The following is a 5897-nucleotide window of genomic DNA, read 5'->3' on the forward strand; positions in this document are numbered from 1 at the left end:
CTTCTTAAGACCTTGTATGGGCTGAAGCAATCATCTCGTGAATGGTATCGTAAGTTTGATGCATTCATCAGTTCATTGGGTTATGTACGCAGTTATGAGGACCCATGCCTCTATACTAGCAAGGCTGCAGATGGTAGTCTTATTGTTTTGGTTTTGTATGTGGATGACATGCTGATCGCAGGGAAGTGTATTTCTGATGTGGATGCCTTGAAACATAGGCTACATGAGACCTTTTCCATGAAGGATCTTGGGGATGCCAGTCATATTTTGGGTATGCGGATCACTCGTGATCGTTCTCGCAAGATGCTCTTTCTTAGTCAGAAAGAGTACATTGACAGGGTGCTTGAGCGTTTTCATATGGAAGGGGGGAAGGCCATTAGTACCCCGTTGCCTCCATATGTAAAACTCAGCCATGATGACTGCCCTCAGACAGATTTGGAGACTACAGAGATGTCTCAGATTCCCTATGCGTCAGCTGTTGGTTCCTTGATGTATGCCATGGTGGCTACGCGTCCAGATCTTGCTCATGCAGTTGGTGTGGTTAGCAGGTACATGTCTAACCCGGGCAAGCGTCATTGGGATGCAGTGAGAGGTATTCTCAGATACTTGAGAGGGACTTCAGAGTTGTCCCTATGTTATGGTGAGAAGGATATGTCTGTTTGCGGATATACATATTCAGACTATGCAGGGTCAGTGGACTCGAGGAAGTCTACTAGCGGCTATGTGTTCACAGTTGCAGGTGGACTGGTTTCGTGGGCATCACGTTTACAGCCATGCGTTGCTTTGAGCACTACAGAGGCTGAATATATGGCTGCCACTGAGGCTGCCAAGGAGTCCGTATGGCTCTCACGACTAGTGGGAGATCTTGGTATGGCTGGTGATGCTCCGATTCTACATTGTGATAGTCAGAGTGCCATAGCGTTGGCACGGAATCCTGTCTTCCATGCGAAGACAAAGCACATTGAGGTGAGGTATCACTTCATACGAGAGGTGCTAGAGGACAAGCGCATAGAGCTTGTCAAGGTACACACTGACGATAACCCTGCTGATCTACTCACGAAGTCGTTAGCCTCACAGCGGTTTGCACACTGCAGATCGCTGATGGGTATGGCTTGACTTCTTTTGCTGTACTTTGGCCACTTTAAAGGCACACTGCCTTTAAGTGGGAGATTGTTGGGTTAAAGGCCCGTGTGCCCGGCTGCCCGTTGTTCAGCCGCCCATGTACAGCCATTCATTTACTCATTCATAATAACTATACTCCCAACTACACATTGTAGTGTGAGTACCGCCCCGCCACACACTGTGTCTATCTCCTTCTTCGTGTTGGCTCTCTGTGTGTGTGCTCTCCGATCCCAACAATTGGAATTGACCTTTGAGCCCCTCTCTGTGGCCACATCTCTTGTCCTCAGATGTATTAACAGCTTGGATGTCTCTCAACTAATATATGACTCGGCTCCTACATCAGACAAGAAAATGTCTATCTTACACATGTTATTGTTTAATGATTGGGTCAAAGTTCTGGCTACCTTAGACAAAGACTCCAAGGAAGGGGTGAATTTGATTTCTCAGTACATAGCCCAACTTCCCATACTCTCTATACAATACCAACATGAGATTTCTCTATTTTCTTCTTCTGGGGTGGATCTATCTAACTTTTTTGAAGAAATTATGTGGCCTCAATCCTTCTTTTATTAGTACCCTAGCTACACCTGTTATCCCACAAACTGGTGGTATCTTTAGTAGGGATAGTGAAACTCTGGAAGATGTCAAATAATTTCAGAGTATTCTTTGTTCCCTCAATGAATCCAAATTTTTAGAAACGGTGCCAAAAATCTCTAAAGTTTTTCCTTTCTTACCCGTTAGACAGATTGAAAGTGAGTCTTTTGGGGTGGACCATCAGCTTTGGGTCATACACAACAAAGCTTTCTTAGCACCTATTTTAAGTGAAACCTGGGTTTACCTTGCCAACCTCCCAGCCTCCACTGTCAAGGATTGCAGACTCAAGATCTTAAAAGGTGGACAATTCCTTGACAAAGGAGAACTGATCAAAGCCCCCTTCAACCTCAATCTCATTGACCACTCTAATTGCCCTTCCAATACTGGCCTCTACATTCGTACAAAAGAGAACATGGAGTTTTCTAAAAGCAACCCATACTTCTACACAAAATCCATTGAAAATGTTTTTCAGCCTTATGTTAAATGTGCCTGCAGATTTCTTGACACTAAAGCCTCTTGTGAATCCAACATCATGTGGTTTCATCATGCCATTTGGTTTATTCTCAACCATCTTGACCTACTCTTCCCTGAAAAGCCCATGGATTTTCACCTCTCTCTTATTTTCTCCTGATTGGGTGGCCAAGCTAAATAGATCATAATTGATCAGATTGCCTTTAATGTCCTTCGTGGGTTAATGCTGGATATCTTGAAAGAACTGAAATCTGATGAACCTAGAATCTACCTAACTACTTATGCCAACTACAAAGGTGTAAAGATCATCACTAGATTACTCGAGCCTTGTATTGATGAAGACGATTCCCCTCCTCTTAAGAGACCCAATTCTCTTACTACTCCCAACTCTTTCACTTCCTTCTTAACTCCTAATTCTTCCTCTAAACCGGGGTAAATCTTGTAGCTACACTAGGGGAAGAGGCAGAAACTCCCCCATCAGGAATTTTCTTGAAATGCAATCCTTGGTTAAATTGCAGGTTGGGGGGAGCCCTTGCGGGTGAAAGGTCCTCCACAAAATAGCTCAAAATCAAGGCTTTATCTATGTACACTATCTTTCCACAATGAACTTCTCGATTAGATACAACCTAAATCTCTTCTTTGTGAGTGCTTTGACCTATTTTTTTGGCAATCACAAGCTGCTCAATAATGTACTCATTGGTTGGGTATACCAACAGCCCATAAAGAACTTGGTCTACAGTAATGATTCTCTTTGACAGGAGTTAGTTCCCGAATGTACATGTAGGTAGTTTTCCACATTTTGCAAAAACTTTAATACATATGGCTTGCATGTTTGTACTTGTGATCTTAGTATCATTGGTAATGTTAAAGTACAAAGAATCTTGGCCAAAGGGCTCAATCACATATATAACTTTCTCAAAAACCCTTATCTTGCTCTATCAGCCTTACTTAGCTGTTTAACTGACCTTGTCAGTTCTCCTACCAGACTTAACAAAAATTATGGAGGAACGTTTCTTTCAGAAAATCCTACAAATTGTTAGAAAATGGTTATCCTCTGATAACTTCTGGCTAACACCACAACTTGCTCTTGAGGTTAACAAAGTAGCTAATAATTGGTTCATGGTTGGGTTGGATAAAATCTCTATTTGTCCCACTATCATATGCAAATACCTAGCTTGAAGAGTTGCTCATTTTTGACTTTCTGGGAAGGAATTCATTTGAATCAACACTTCCTTACAAACAATCACCAATAATATCTCGAGACATTTAGCTGAGAATCTAGGCTATATTCTACAAGACACTAAACTACCAATACTTTTTCCCACCTATAAAATACATAAACACAAATTCAGATGGATATCTGATGCTTCGAATGGCATCTTTACTGATATCACCAAAGATATCACTCTATGCCTTGACCTAATATTTCTTGAGTTTGAGCTAATTTTTACCTTTAAGCAAAAAGTTTTCCATGACTTTTTACAAATACAATACAACCCCTTCTGGATAGCAAAAAACTCTACAAAAGTCTCTCTTAACCTCCCTAAACTAATCTTCCATATTTTTTCAGCAGATATTACTCAGTGCTATGAAAAACTTCCTCTAGAATGTGATCTTGGCCTTAAGAATATTCTAAACAAGGGTTATTAAAATGGCTTTTTCCAATGCGAGAAAAAAAGTCTTTCCTACATATCACTCTCCAATAAACCTAGATAGATTAAAAAAATTATTCCGTACATCCCTTACACTGCAACGAAGAGAAGCTTGGTCTCTACATTTCATGGTTACTTTTTGATAACTGCACTATCCTCTCTGAAGGACATTGTTTTAACCAATGCTTGGGCATCCCTATGGGATTGTCCTGCTCTCCACTAATGTGTAATATTTACTTAGCCTTCTTCGAGTACAAATGGTTTCTCAGAGCCATGAAAAGTGGAGATAAAAATCTTTCTCTATTTGGACACACTTACATATATATGGATGACGTGCTGAACATCAACAATAAGGCCTTCCCTGAGGAAATCCGCCACATATATCCTGACTGCCTAAAAGTTGAACCAACTTCTCAACACGAGTTCGCAACATCATATGGGGATTTTTGTACTTCAGTGCAATTCCTTAACTTTCTATCTCCCTTCATATCCCTGTGTAGGAGAATACATCCAGAAATTAGTTTGGAATAGAGATCTTCTAAAATTACCACCTTTGGAGTTCATTAAGAGGAATAACAATAGACCTCACAAAGCTGCTTTGAGCACCTGTATCAGCCTGTTATATTTTATCATCTACTCTTTCTCTAACTACTTCGTTTCCTGGGAAGAGATAAACATACTCATAAAAAAGTACTGCCTTAATGGTTTTAGTAAAAAAGAAATAGTCTGTCAAATTCTACTATCTCTTACCCAACATAATTGGCCTGGGTCACACTTTGACCATAAAAAACTCATTTCTCTTATAAGGTAGTAGGCCCATTCACAATGGGCCTACTATCGACCCATTGTGTTTGGTGCCTGGGACAAGGCGTGCACACACACACACACACACACACACACACACACACACACACACACACACACACACACACACACACACACACACACACACACACACACACACACACACACACACACACACACACACACACACACACACACACACACACACACACACACATTATTACTTTAGAGTCCCTAGCTTATTTTTGACACATTACTCTTAAAATTTCACTATATTAGGGTCCACACCATGGGACTTGGCCCGTCTGTAACACAGGTAATACGCTTTTCTTGGGTGGTTTACTACCGTATGGCAAAACCGGCCATGAAGACGCTAGGGTAATTTCCTCTGCAATGTAGGCGGCCTCGTTGTCTCAGAAGGGAGGTCGCTCCACTCATGTCGTTCTGCTCATTACAAGGGATTGGCGGCCCACCTCCCTCTTCTATATAAAGAGGTGAGGGCGCATCTTTGCCCCTCACTTAGCTTTGTTTGTTGTTCTGCGTGTATAAAGTAGAATTTTTTGTCTCTTTTACACTGAAGAATGGATCTTGCAACACAAACTACTCAGGTTTTCCACTCTGCTCATGTGTAATGTCTTGCAGACCTACTTTTTAAATGAAAATAATCATCGTATAAATGTTACTGTAGCAAGTTTTTTAGTGTGGCTTTTTTATGAGGATGTGGCTCAGTATAACATAACCTGGTTGTCGTTCCATGGGTCGGTGAATATTTATGGTGATGTTATTTTTGGCTTGGTTTTGACCTTTACACTGTGGTTCAGATTGCTGGCAACACTGTGTAGGTACTAGTCTTAAACACTTTATGATGGAACATTGATACACACACATCCTACTTTATGGTGATGTTATTTTTTGGCTTTGACCCCTACACCGTGGTTCGGATAACGCTATGTAGTTACTGGTCTCAAGCACTTTATGATGGTTCTGGGTATGGTATACCAACTGTTAACTGTTTTTAATTCTCTGTAATTACTGGTTTGATTGGGGAGTTACTCTATGTTAACATTGGTTTGTTGTGGGGTTTGCTGCTGTGTGTAACTTAGCTTGGTAGTTCTTTGTCGATGGTAATTAGACACGCTATGGGGGCTTACTGATCATCTAAACGTTTTTACTTAGTACATAGACTTTGTATCCCTGTGTATTGGTTGGGTATAGATACATACTTGGGGGTGATATTTTCTTTCTTACTATGCA

Source organism: Adiantum capillus-veneris, chromosome 11 (genome assembly GCF_014529385.1).
Source record: "Adiantum capillus-veneris isolate H3 chromosome 11, ASM1452938v2, whole genome shotgun sequence".
Classification (NCBI taxonomy): domain Eukaryota; kingdom Viridiplantae; phylum Streptophyta; class Polypodiopsida; order Polypodiales; family Pteridaceae; genus Adiantum; species Adiantum capillus-veneris.